This window comes from Globicephala melas, chromosome 20, assembly GCF_963455315.2.
Source record: "Globicephala melas chromosome 20, mGloMel1.2, whole genome shotgun sequence".
In the NCBI taxonomy this organism is placed as follows: Eukaryota; Metazoa; Chordata; class Mammalia; order Artiodactyla; family Delphinidae; genus Globicephala; species Globicephala melas.
Genome location: NC_083333.1, coordinates 24,210,716 through 24,225,807, shown reverse-complemented (window position 1 = coordinate 24,225,807; position 15,092 = coordinate 24,210,716). Strand labels below are relative to the sequence as shown.

General features: G+C 38.0%; 1 protein-coding gene across 1 annotated transcript in view; it reads right to left on the bottom strand.

The window, feature by feature from the left end:
- KCNJ2 (potassium inwardly rectifying channel subfamily J member 2) overlaps window positions 1-15,092 on the bottom strand; it is a 526,088-nt gene that overhangs the window by 213,950 nt on the left and 297,046 nt on the right. Inside the window, exon 2 of the transcript XR_009560302.2 lies at window positions 4,784-4,890. The gene's annotated coding sequence lies outside the window, so the exon portion shown is untranslated. The remainder of the gene's footprint in view (window positions 1-4,783; window positions 4,891-15,092) is intronic.

The following is a 15,092-nucleotide window of genomic DNA, read 5'->3' as shown; positions in this document are numbered from 1 at the left end:
AGAAAATTCATATGAGTTTCTGTGTTCAGTCCTTCAGAGTCCCAGCCTATAAGCCAGAAAGTCGAAGGGGATCTTCTATGGTATATTTCAAAAGTCTAGGTTATATATTTTGCCTGGAACTACTTAGAGAGAACTACGAATGCCATTTTTAGAAAATAACTGTGGTTACTTGGGCCAGTGTCAAGGTAACACTTTCCAAAATACAACGACCAGGAAGATTTGCACGTCTCAAAGATATCTGAAGTTGATGGAGTCTGTGGTTACTTAAAGATCAGCTGCTCTTATTGGATTAAGTAAGAACTGGGCTGTGATCTGGGCACACAGATTGTGGATGTTCGGAATGCACTCATCTCTTTCCCATGATCTAACATCCCATGATTTCTGACCTCTCCCCAACCGAGTCATTCTTCCCCGGGAAATAGGTTGTTTGTCCTTTTAAAACTGTCACCTACAATTGCATATTGTTCTCTGGATGTTGACTGACAAGCACAGGAAACAGTGACATTATTACTGTCTCCTATTTAATGGATCACATATTATATATAATTAGTACAGAATAGGTCAAGTCTTTACTAAGCAGTCGATAAGTGTTAGTCATTATTAGCATCCTTATGCGCTCCCCACAGCTGTTGCTTAGCTGTTGAATCAACCTTTTAAACATGATGCGCACTGTCAAATAAAACCTCTACTTTGAGCTTCTAGCTTTATTTTTGTTCGTTTATTTATTTTGTTTGCTTGTTTGGTGGTGTGAGGGGAGGATTATTTGTCTTCTGGAACTACTCTCAATTCATTCTTTCCCTAAAATCTGTATTTCACCCGTTGATTCTCTGGACACAAAGGGCAGAATTTCTTATTTATCTTTCCTAACTTGGAAATATAGACCAAGCAATCCAAATGTTTAAAATTACTTACTATCTTGATTTTATAAAGTACCACATAAGCTTTACAGCATTAATTCATGAATCTTCCAAGTGAATAGGCATTTTGTGTGTGTGTTTTCTTATGGATTCCTCCGTAATACTAAGCATAAGTCTGATAAGTTATATCGTATGCTTAACAGCTTTTATGAGCATGGAAATAGTGGGGGAGTTATAGAAGGAGACCTTGACAAATGAACCAAGAGAGTGAAGAGAATTCCCTACCATGAAGTCCTTCAGATAAATAACAGATTCTCAGACTCCTGGATAAAATTTTCCTGAGCAGAGACTTACAGTATAAGAAACTGAGATGGCCGCATTTTAGAAACAGATTTTTTTCAAGATATAGGAAAAAATTTTTCAATTCTATTAAAATCAGAGTAAAAGCGTTCAGGACATTCTCCTCTTTGATTTCCCCGTATGCCTTCAAAATTCTTTTCTTACTGTCTTTTTCATGGATGTATTATTTAATCCATTCTCTGGAGTAAACTGAATTTATCAAGGGATTTTTTTCCCTCTATAACAGGGAGAAGGGCTTGCATTTATTGAACAGAACAAGTAGAAATGCTAATGCTCACAAACAGAAAAATTAACAAAACACAGGTCATGGAGATCGTGACAACAGGTCTTCTGATGTCCATCAGAAATCACTTAACAGGAAACTGAAGAACAGTGGCTTAAGTAAATTGGGAGGTGATCTCTCATACAGCACGCACACAGTGCCGCTGAGGATGCAGCCTTCTAGCCTCCACGGCACCACCTCTTCCCCTTTCCCATTGGTTTTCCGATCCAAGGGGAAAAGCAAAAAGAAATCTTCAGCTGAGTCAGCCCCCTTACAGAGAGCATCCTGCACGCCCTAATTCAAGGCATTTCTACTTGTATTTCATTGACTGAAGCTTAATCACGTGATCATCTCCAGCTCCAAGTGAAGCTGGGAAATGTAGTTTTTAAGGTACACCTATATCACCTCCACCTAAATGAGGTAATGTTAATAAAATGTCAGGGGACCATGGGAGAGAAGATGTATCTCTTACCTATTACCTTTCTTCCATATTTACATTAATAAGACCCTTTAATTTTCCTAGAAACTGCTACAGAGACTGCCCTTTTCTTGAGCACGAGAGCAATTGCGGAATCTATTTTTCAATCTACTTAGCCCTAGAGGTTGATCTGCTACTGGATACTGAGCTTCAAAGGACTGTCAAATATTCTTCTTCTTTTTTTTTTTTTTTTGCGGTACGCGGGCCTCTCACTGTTGTGGCCTCTCCCGTGGCGGAGCACAGGCTCCGGACGCGCAGGCTTAGCGGCCATGGCTCACGGGCCCAGCCGCTCCGCGGCACGTGGGATCCTCCTGGACCGGGGCACGAACCCACGTACCCTGAATCGGCAGGCGGACTCCCAACCACTGTGCCACCAGGGAAGCCCCAAATATTCTTTTTTAAAGAAGTACGCGGTAAAGCACTTGTCATTTCACAAACATTTAAATCACAAAATAAAAGCCACTCACATGCACTGTAAGATTATTCCATAATATGTTGCTCACTTTCTGCAATCTCTTTCCTTCTGCTCCTGGTTAATCATTAAAATGTCAACTCTATGTGAACACAGTTTTTCAACTAATAAATATATGTGGAAGTTGTAAAAATCAATAAACAGAAACCTCAATTAACATAGAGTTGGGATGCCAGAAGGGGGAAGCTCTCATGCCCAAAAGGAAGAAGACAGACTCCTCTTCTTGCCTGGCAAGCGTTCAGCCAATGAGAGACTCTCGCAATCAGTCAATGAAAAGCCACTACTTCGAACTCTTAGTTCCTCCAATGGATTCTTTGTTTACTAAAACCTTCCCAACTCCCTTTCATCCTTTTTAAAAGTGTTCTCCTCTCCTTGCTCATGGCAGGCCGTGGTGCCAGACCCCCAACTGCAATTCCTTGTTGATCCTGAATAAACCCCCTTTTTGGCTGGAGACATAACTGGCCATCTATTTGCTGAAGGTCAGAAAAGCAAGTTAAAAAACAGATTTTCTCAATGACACAGAGATTCTGCTAGCCTTTCATTAACCTGTTTTGTCCACATAACACAAAGGTCCACATTTATATAATTTTAAGGTACAACGTGCACAACTCTTCAGAATCACAAAGGCCATCTAGTCAACGCCTCATCCAAAGTACATAGCATTTAGAGAATCCCAGCCTCCTTCTCTAATATTTCCCCATTTGATGTGCTTGCTACTTGAAGAGGCAGAGAATTACAGTCGAGATGCTTCGTAATGGACGTTCGTCCTCTATTATAAACAACTGTTACTCTATAACATTCAACCACTGGCCTTGCTTCTATTTGTGTACTGGGCATTTAAATGAACTAAATCCACATATTCACATGATAGGAGATCACGTGGAGAATTACCTTCTCTGAGTGAGGACTATTGTCTAAATGTCTATATTGTGTATATATGCTCAAGTTTAAGGGTTGTACATCCTGCACAGAGTTTTAACTTGTCCTTTACCAACCTTAAGAAAAAGCTATAAGTCTTTGTTCTTGTGGCAAAGAACATGATGTTGAAACATCATTATTTGTAATATCTCAGGCCCAGAAATACAGTGGAAAGTAGGAATTAAAAGCCATGTGAGTGTATTTTTCCTTAATAAACTATCTTCATCTCTACTCTCCCCATATTTCAGGCCTACCTACTCCATGACATTTATTATGTGTAAATTTTTCCCTTTATCTGAACTTCTCGACTTAAGATGCTACTTAACAATGGAAAATATGTCTCAGGAAAATAGAGGAATCATACACTTTGGCTTCCCTCTACCACCATTCCTCATTTGTATCAACAACATAACACAGGCCATAAATTTGGAGATAAGTTTGTCTCTGTATTACCTATGTATTTAGGAGAAAACCTTATCTTTTCCACTGATATTCAGTATTACGAAGCAAAAAATGGTCCCTCCAGAGTCTCTGGATTCTGTTTTTCTGTGACACAGCGCCCACACTTTCCCTGATGGAACCTGCCCTCCTGGCCACGAACTGCAGTCACTGAAGTAATCTTCTTACAGACTAAATTCTAGAACAGATGGCCCAGGCAAGTATAAAGTTCAGCTGCCCATTCCATAACAACTGTGCCGCTTTAAATGATTAGGAAAATTGCGGCAGCCAGGAAATGTTTATTGTTTTGGAAAGAGGGTGGGTCAGGATGGGATTTCACTTTCACTCTTTCCTAGAGGAAAATATTCATCCAACAGATTTTATGTGACATATCAGAACCACAGTCTCCACTTGCCAACTGTCAAGACATCCGATGGTTAAGGCAACTGGGAAAGGCAGCAAGAAAATAAACTGACTGCCAGCCAAGCAAATGCCAATTATAGTTTGTTTTAAGTGCGCCAGGAAGGATGGCCGGAGGCCAGCGGCATGGGGGATGGACAAGGGTTGCTTAAAGGGCACATAGCAAAGGCTATGGCCTGTGAAATTCCAAAGAGACGTGATTGGCATGGTGACACAGATGGAGGGAGTGGCCGTGATTTCTCAAAGATGACTTCAACGCTGTGCCAAGCAAACTGCTCTTTGATTTGTGGTTCAAAGCCTCTCCGTATGATGGGAATTGTGGGACATGGAGAATGATTTATTCGAAGTTTTAACATGATTTTAATCAGGAGAGTCACCATGTGCTTTGTCGATGGGCAATCCAAACCACACTTGCAGAAGTCGAGAAAAAATAAGGGTTTCCTCCAGTGTGATCAATTCTCTGGATCAGAGTAAAATGAAGTTACTGCTTACTTCAAAAAGCAACCTGTATCTGGTTGCCTCCAAGTAGACTCAAGTAATTGTGTTACGTGAAGTAGTAGACACCCAAAGGGTCTTACCTGGATGTTGACTTTTCTTCATTAAAGAGAATGTAAGGTTATTTGGTTATGTAGGGGAAGAAAAACAATTTTTCCTCTACCCTCCTAGATTCTTGACTGAGATCCCCCTGTAATAAAAGATAAACAGGAGAAAAACAGATAAATGTTTAATAATAGGTACAGGAAAATTTAGTAGCTCTCAGAAATGGTCCATGCCATCATCTTAAATACCATCTCCAGCTAAAGACAAAGGAAGATGTTGGGCTGGGAAGAGCCACGTTTTTAAGGCAAAGCACAATCAACAAAGGTATGGTTGTTTTGTAGGTTAGGTGTTGCCTTTTCCACTGATAAGAGTTTCTACAGGTTTAGTCATCCTCTTCCTGGTACAGGGAAGGAGATACCCTCACAAATGGAGATTTCCCTTATAAATGTAAATCGCCCTTACACAAGGGTAACTTCTACTTGGTTTTCAGAGCTTCTCTGGTGTCTGCTGTTCTTTACAAATAATAAGAGGCATATTTTGGGCTGAAAAATTCTGCTCTTTTTCAGCTAGCATGTTGGAATTAGATGGTTTAAATTGACTCATGCATTCACCTAGATGTATTCTATTAAGTGATCATATTTCATTAAACAATAAACTCCCCTTACTTGGGGGGGGGGAGGCAGTTGTAATGTAGGCATGACAGGTAGAGAATGTTGCATCTAGAAATATGAAATAGAAAAATTCTTTAAATTGCTTTTTGGGTGAATTATTATATTGCCAATGTTTGCAAAATTTTAAAATGGAAGGTTAGCCTCAAAGTAGAAATCTAATCATGTGTACAGAAATGTACTTTATTGAGTCCATATTATTAAGTAAATTCCAATGGAATATACTAATAAGTTCTCCAAATAAGTGAATTTCATTTTCAGAAATATATGCACTTCTGAAATTTGAATATAAAATAAATTTTCATAGATTAAGATATGTGATGTTTCACAAGAAATAAGATAAAAGCAAGCAATCATGACCATGTAACTGAGAGAATTCTGCTTGCTCAAGGTATTTTTGTACAAAGGAAATAAAAGCTTCCTCTTTAATCCTCTTCAATATAGTCAGAATGATGTGGATACACAAAAGGTCAGAGATACAAGTCACGGGGCTCTCAACTGTGCTAGGCATGGCACAGAAGAGACCAGGAGTTCTGACCCTTGGCCACTCATCACAACCATCGGGGGAGACTTAAACAGTATTGATGCCTGGTGCCCAAGTACAGAGATTCTGACTTAATTGATCTTAAGTGTGTCATGGGCGGGCACTTTTGAAAGCTCTCCAGGTGATTCCAAAGTGCAATCACCAATGAGAATCGCTGGTCTAAGACAAAGATGTCACAGAAAAAGAAAACTATGGACGAATATCACTGATGAACATAGATGCAAAAATCCTCAACAAAATACTAGCAAACAGAATCCAACAGCACATTAAAAGGATCATACACCAAGATCAAGGGGGGTTTATCCCAGGAATACAAGGATTCTTCAATATACTCAAATCAATCAATGTGGTAAACCATATTAACAAACTGAAGGAGAAAAACCATATGATCATCTCAGCTGATGCAGAGAAAGCTTTCGACAAAATTCAACACCCATTTATGATAAAAACCCTCCAGAAAGTAGGCATAGAGGGAACTTACCTCCACATAATAAAGGCCATATATGACAAACCCACAGCCAGCATCGTCCTCAATGGTGAAAAACTGAAACCATTTCTACTAAGATCAGGAACAAGACAAGGTTGCCCACTCTCACCACTATTATTCAACATAGTTTGGGAAGTTTTAGCCACAAGAAGCAGAGAAGAAAAAGAAATAAAAGGAATCCAAATCAGAAAAGAAGAAGTAAAGCTGTCACTGTTTGCAGATGACATGATACTATACATAGAGAATCCTAAAGTTGCTACCGGAAAACTACTAGAGCTAATCAATGAATTTGGTAAAGTAGCAGGATACAAAACTAATGTACAGAAATCTCTTGCATTCCTATACACTAATGATGAAAAAGCTGAAAGTGAAATTAAGAAAACACTCCCATTTACCACTGCAACAAAAAGAATAAAATACCTAGGAATAAACCTACCTAAGGAGACAAAAGACCTATATGCAGAAAATTATAAGACACTGATGAAAGAAATTAAAGATGATACAAATAGATGGAGAGATATACCATGTTCTTGGGTTGGAAGAATCAACATTGTGAAAATGACTCTACTACCCAAAGCAATCTATAGATTCAATGCAATCTCTATCAAACTACCACTGGCATTTTTCACAGAACTAGAACAAAAAATTTCACAATTTGTATGGAAACACAAAAGACCCCGAATAGCCAAAGCAATCTTGAGAACGAAAAAAGGAGCTGGAGGAATCAGGCTCCCTGACTTCAGACTGTACTACAAAGCTACAGTAATCAAGACAGTTTGGTACTGGCACAAAAATAGAAAGATAGATCAATGGAACAGGATAGAAAGCCCAGAGATAAACCCACACACATATGGTCACCTTATCTTTGATAAAGGAGGCAAGAATATACAGTGGAGAAAAGACAGCCTCTTCAATAAGTGGTGCTGGGAAAACTGGACAGCTACATGCAAAAGAATGAAATTAGAACACTCCCTAACACCATACACAAAAGTAAACTCAAAATGGATTAAAGATCTAAATGTAAGACCAGACACTATGAAACTCTTAGAGGAAAACATAGGCAGAACATTCTATGACATAAATCACAGCAAGATCCTTTTTGACCCACCTCCTAGAGAAATGGAAATAAAAACAAAAATAAACAAATGGGACCTAATGAAACTTAAAAGCTTTTGCACAGCAAAGGAAACCATAAACAACACGAAAAGACAACCCTTAGAATGGGAGAAATTATTTGCAAATGAAGCAACTGACAAAGGACTAATCTCCAAAATTTACAAGCAGCTCATGCAGCTCAATATCAAAAAAACAAAGAAACAACCCAATCCAAAAATGGGCAGAAGACCTAAACAGATATTTCTCCAAGGAAGATATACAGATTGCCAACAAACACATGAAAGAATGCTCAACATCATTAATCATTAGAGAAATGCAAATCAAAACTACAATGCGATATCATCTCACACCAGTCAGAATGGCCATCATCAAAAAATCTACAAACAATAAATGCTGGAGATGAAGAGGGTGTGGAGAAAAGGAAACCCTCATACACTGTTGGTGGGAATGTAAATTGATACAGCCACTATGGAGAACAGTATGGAGGTTCCTTAAAAAACTAAAAATAGAACTACCATACGACCCAGCAATCCCACTACTGGGCATATACCCTGAGAAAACCATAATTCAAAAACAGTCATGTACCACGATGTTCATTGCAGCTCTATTTACAATAGCCAGGACATGGAAGCAACCTAAGTGTCCATCGACAGAAGAATGGATAAAGAAGCTGTGGCACATATATACAATGGAATATTACTCAGCCATAAAAAGAAACGAAACTGAGTTATTTGTAGAGAGGTGGATGGACCTAGAGTCTGTCATACAGAGTGAAGTAAGTCAGAAAGAGAAAAACAAATACAGTATGCTAACACATATATATGGAATCTAAGAAGAAAAAAAAAAGTGGTTTTGAAGAACCTAGGGGCAAGATGGGAATAAAGACGCAGACCTACTAGAGAATGGACTTGAGGACACAGGGAGGGGGAAGTGTAAGCTGGGACAAAGTGAGAGAGTGGTAGTGTATATATTGACATATATACACTACCAAATGTAAAATAGATAGCTAGTGGGAAGCAGTCGCACAGCAGAGGGATATCAGCTCAGTGCTTTGTGACCAGCTAGAAGGGTGGGATAGGGAGGGTGGGAGGGAGGGAGATGCAAGAGGGAAGAGATATGGGGATATATGTATATGTATAACTGATTCACTTTGTTATAAAGCAGGAACTAACACACCATTGTAAAGCAATTATACTCCAATAAAAATGTTTTTAAAATACTATATATATAAGAATATATAAGATAATAATAAGATATCTCATATGATTAAATATTACAATTTTTTTAAAAAAAAGAGTCACTGGTCTAGATTGATCCAGTGATTCTTAAACTTCTCTGGTCAGAAGTGTCCCCAAGAAGCTTGTTAAGAAGTGTGTCTAATCAACTACCCAGGTGATTTGCATTCAGGTGGTCCTTGGGTCACGTTTTGGGGGAAAAAAAGAAAAACTTTCTTTACTTAGTTTGTTTAAGCCCTGGGCTTGTCATCTAGAGATACCGGCTTCAGCTATGTAAGAGTTAACTCAGAGTATATAATTCTTAATTTTGGCAGTTCCCAATATCTGTGGAAACAAAACCTTTCACAGAAGCTTCTATACAATTGTGCTGCCACATGCAATGCCAAGGGCAATTCCAAATTCCCATAAGTCAGAGAAATCTCAAGCCAAGGGGAAAAAAAAGTCTAAATAATGCAGTAGATTACGCTCAGAAATACACTAAAGGTCAAGGAATTCAAGAAGAATCTCTCCTTTTTTTGGATTTTTTGTTTTCACATACAACATTTTATCTTTAAATATTCACTATGTCTGTGACCCAGCAACTGGTACTGATCCTAGAGAAATAAAAACATGTATCCCCCAAAAGACTTGCACAAGAATGTTTTCAGCAATTTTACTTATAATAACAAAACACTGGAAATAACCGAAATGTCTATCAGCAGGTGAATGGGGACATAAATTGTGGTATATGGACACAGTGAAAGACTGCCAAGCCAAAAAATTAAAATGAAAAAGAAATGTACATGCAACGGAGACAAAAGAGAACATATATGCATCCATTTATGTAAAATTCTGGAATAGACAGAATTAATCTGTGGTGACAGAGGTCAGAGCAATGCTGCCTCAGTGAAGGACTGACCAAAAGGTAGCAAGAGAAAATTGTTCTGGGAAGATGGGAACATTCTACATCTTGACCAGGGTGGTGGTAACACACATATATGAAGTTGTCATGGAAAAGTATTTAAAAAGCTACAAAAGCAACATGTTACCCTTAAAAGTATGCATTAACTTTCCAAAGACATGTTTATTGATTTTCCAAACACTCTGCTTTAGCAAAAAAAAAAGGCATATTAAGACCAGGTGGAAAGCCAAGTGTTTCCTTGGTCAGTCCTTTTTATCTAGGCAGTCTGATAGCTAAATTATTACATTAAAAAAAAAATCTTCAGAGACGTTTTTCAGCTCAGAAAAATTAGCCCAGACTACGAGTATTAGCCTAGACTATGAAGCAACTAGTCCAATCCTCTTCCTTTAGAGATGGGGAAACTCAAGCCCTCAATGATTTGCTCAGAAGCATCTCAAAAGTCACTGATGTTGCTTTCTGTATCCAGTTCCTGTGGCAATATATCTACCACTCCTTCTAATGCAGAGATCTCATCTGGTTTACATTCATGGTCAGGAATATCTAGCTAATGCCTTAAACATATGTCTTATCAAATCATGCATACTCATGAAATATCTTCACTATGTCATCTTTAAAAATAATCTCATTGTTTTTCTCCATGTGGTGATTAGTGACTAGCTCACAAATTTAAACTCACACTACAACTTAAATATATAGAGAAAATCTCTCTCTTAATTGTGTGCATCACTAATCTGGCCTTCTTCCTTCACTTCATCTCATAGTTAGGAAGAAAAAAAAAATAGAACTAATGTATAATTGGATGACTCAAAGTAAATCTTACAGTGGTTCTTAGTTTCCCTTTTAAAAATGCTTGATTCCTCACAAGACCTCATAAGGACAAAAACAAGAGGAGATAATAAGAGCTTATTTTAAATATCTATATAAAGAATGTTGTAAATTTTATACACACACATATTGCATGTCAGAAGAATTATGTCAGTCTTTTTGTGTGCATACATTCTATATCTCTATTTCCTCACACGAATAGATATCCTAAGTGAACTAGAATGAAAAACCTTATAAATAGCAAGACAAAAGAGGAAAAAGATCCCATTCATAATTTCAAAAAATTTTACTATAATACAAACTAATTTAATTAGTTATACAACACTCAGAGCCTGTTGTTTTCCAGGCATAAGACTTCACAGCGCAGATAAACAAGGTCCTTGTCCTCTGCATTTGGGTTCGGGTGGAAGATACATGCAAGCTGACAAGCATTTACAAAGTATTGTGGTACCTCTAAGTTGAAGGAAATACTTAGTGCTTTGAGAACAACAAGGAGAGGTCCCTAACTCCTGTGGGGAGAAGTCTGACCTCTTAGGAGGAGACCGAGGGGAGAATTGAGTGAAAAATAAGGAAACCATGGATGTCCTGAGGAATCAAAATCAGCTGAGTGTGCAAGGATATAGGGAAGGTGGGAAAGGAAGGGAGGAAGAGGTTAAGAGATTTCTCTGGTTAAGACCAGAGAAATCAGAAGAGTTGATAATGCAAGGTGGGGTTAGTGATGTTACACATCTTCGGGGATGTCATTCTGTCAGAAGTGGGAAGCCCTCAGAATAGAAGATTTAAGCATGAGAGTTTTATGAGAATGTCTGTGAAAGAGCACTCTACATGTCATCTTTAAAAATATCTCAAATCAAGAAACTTCACCAGCATCAGAGAGGACTCCTCATGACCCGTGTCATTACCTTTCCCCTTTTTACAGCAAAGAGTAGTTTTGCATGATTTTTACTTATAAGGAGTATCATACAGCATGTACACTCTTGGGCTTCACTTCTTTCACTCAAAATTATGTTTTGAGATTCATCTATACTGTTGCATGTGTTTTTAAATCACTTAGTTCCTTTTATTCTAGTGTGTCTAGAGACCACAATTATACTGTTGATGACTGAGTAGTTTTCACTTCATAGTTGCTTTTCAATACTATTCATTTTGGTTCTTTTAATTAAAAAAAAAAATCAACCTTGAATTTCATAATGTGTATAAATTCAAAAGTTTCCCAAATTTATCATGTTAGATTTGGAACTAGTCAAGTGTATAGTCCTATTTCATCCAAATGAGATAGCATCATATTTCTGTTTTCGATTGAACCATAAAGCTTAATTAAAATTAATAAACTTAAATATTCTTGTATCCTCATTTATAGTAAAAGTGATATTGAAATACGACCCAGGTACCTAGTAAAACAACCATTGTTAATATTACTGAATCAAATAACACATTCTTCAACATAATTACTGTGGACCGAATCAATTCTAAATAAATTACATAGTATTCTACACAAAATGATCTATAGGTACAGTGAGAGAGAGATTATTGATAATTACTGAAGAAAAATGAAACAAGTTGTGAAATTTAATTTTTTAGGTTTTCAATCTTTGGCATACACTTGTCCTAACAAGGGATGAGAGTTTTTCAATCAAATTTTGATGCTGGAAATACTAACTCCAGTACATGAGGCGTTTATGTTTTTATTTCCTGGGCATATTTACTTTCTGCACTGGGAGCAAAAGTTTAACTCAAAATCATTAACTGTGAAACTATTATGTGTCAGGATCTGAGGGGGGTCAATGTATGGAAGTATGCTGAAAAGGTTTGCGTTTTACCAATACCCTCTGGATCTGTGAGATCATTCCTTCCTCCCTCCCTCCCTTCCTTCCTTCCGTTCTTTATTTCTTTTTCTTTCCTCTTTCTTTTCTTTCTTTATTTTAATTCAAAGGGAAGATTGTTGCCCCAGTGAGTACATTTTGGGCTCCTGGGGCTAAAGTTGCTAGAAAGCCATCATTAGCATTTCTAAAACTATAGAGATTCTTTCATTCCTGGAAGCCAAATAGAATGACCAGTTAAATGGAGGTCTAACTTAAACGAAGTGTAACAACCCCACAAGGTTGCAATGGGTTTTCCTCATGAATGAGAAATCACTTGCACACCCATTCCCACAAGAGAAATAGAAGAGCCTCCCAACAACACACAAAATTACACTCACATGAAAGATGGTCTCTCTTAGAATTTGGTTTTAGCATTTCCACATTTTAGACTGGAAAAGGGCAGGGCTTTCAAGTCACATTTTGCAGTCATTTTAGAATATTAGGGCTGTTCTAGCAAGGTTCCAATGACTATTTTACAGTAGCTTTCACCTCTACAGTGACCATCAAAATGAATATAGATCTTGAGATTTGCATAATATAAATTTTCTTATTAAAAGGTTTTGAAATACCGTTTATGCTGCTCTGAATCTGAATGTCGTCCCATTCAACAATATTAAGAACAAAATCAGGAACGCTGTGTGGTTTGTCAGAAGTTCCTTTTTAGAAAAATCCAGGCACAAATTATACGGTTTTTTCAGATTCCTCATTCTTGAATTCATTCATCAATATGTATTAAACATATACTGTTGGTACTGTATGAAAATATATAGCTCTCTATAAAAAATACTCCCACAAGACATATTCTTGTAAAATGGTAGGTGGTTTTCTTGAACAGATCCCTTATGTATCAAGATTAGATATAAGAATTTTAAGATTATTTGCCAAAGAGAAATATATGAGCCAATGTCTTATCTTTTCAGTAATACACCTTGCACGGTTACTATATACATATTAGGGTTCTGATAAATTTTTATACATATATACACATAGGGAATTTTAATTCAGTGGAATCTAGGTCCTTAAAATCTGTTGCTAAAAGAACATCTAATCTTCATTAAAGTGTTTATTCCTGGACTCCCATTCTTTGTTTGTGAGTGTTAGTCACAACTATTTGCACTTGACATAATTTAATGACAGTTTGCCATGATAATAGCCAGGCTCTTTTTCTGTCTCCGAGACACACCAAAGAGGGAAAAAAACAAGTTGGTTCAATCCTAGCCAGGCATCATTCAATGTCTTACCGTATTATCACCCCTTTATTTTATTTTATTTTTTAAAATTTTGTTTTACATTGGAGCATAGTTGATAAACAATGTTGTGTTAGTTTCAGGTGTACAGCAAAGTGATTCAGTTATACGTATACATGTATCTATTCTTTTTCAAATTCTTTTCCCATTTTAAAGTCATTGTGTGGCTTAAAGTTTCTTTTAGAAATTTCCCTTCAAGTCCCCAAAGGCCTTTCTATCAAAATAGTGAGAGGCAGCGGGTGCCGCCTCACGTGAAGTGAGAATTTTAGGAATCTCTGAAGTGGTGGAAAAGTTCCTGGGGAGAGGGAGAGAAAAACTGGGAGAGAGTAGACTTCCTGGCAAAATCTGCAAAACGAATGGAGTGTTTTCCTTTCTCGTTTCAGGGCTAACACTTTAACTAAGGGTTAGTGCCACTTGTGATCCCAGTTATTCCTGTACTTGGCATTCTGTGATTTCCTCATTCCATTTTCTTACTTAAAATTGGAAAAAAAAAATGTAACCACCAGAGGGCAGAAGATGTTACATTTCAAAGTGTAATCACCCTAAGCAAACTCCAAGGGGGAGATGCACGGCTATGCAGGGCAGCCTTTTGGTGCCTCTCTGTGCCCTTCCACGTGGAACCTTTTAGAATATCTCTGAGTCTCCATCAGCAGTATTACCCCTGCTGCTTGCCAGATAGCGTTCCTTGCCAAATAGATATCACACCATTCTTTACCTTCTACGTTCATCAAATTAAGCTATTCCTTATCTCTTGGCTTGGGTCACCTGGAGTTCAAAGAAAGAGCGAATTATTCTAAAGGTCTTTAGGCTGTATCCCTATACCTTCAGGGCATTTCTCGACCTAACATACAGGAGCAAGCGTTTGAAACGATATTTGCGCATGCTCACAGCTAACTGAATTCCTCCCTGTCTCCCTTTCCTGGTTCCTTTATTTATGAACATCCTCACCTCAGTTTCTATGACTTCACTTTTTTTTTTGCTTTAACTGGCCCACCATAGTTGTATTAATTTTTTGGACTTAGTGACCCAGCCCACATGGCGACCAGCTTGGAAATCCTTACCTATGTTGCCCGGCTGCTCCAAACAGACTCACATTCCCAGGTTCAAGAACCTCCTCTAGAGCCTTGAACACCTGTGTCTAGGGGAGCCGTACCTTATCTCATGTAGGATGCCGCCCTTACCAGGCACTGGACTCTTTACAAACTTGAACGTGGCATGCACGTTGTTATCGGTGGCCCACCTCACTTGAAACCCTTTCGGTCCTGTATTTACGGCAATTGTCTTTAGGCAAACAGCAAGGCTGAGGGACCTGAAAAGCTTCTTCCTGTCTCCTTTTTGAGGGTACTCGCCCTTGAATCTACGTTTCTGATTTCCTGTCACATAATCATGACACTATCCAGGCGGTGGCAGACATGGGCCCCTCCCTCTCCTGTCACCACCATCAAGGCTCACTGTGTTCATA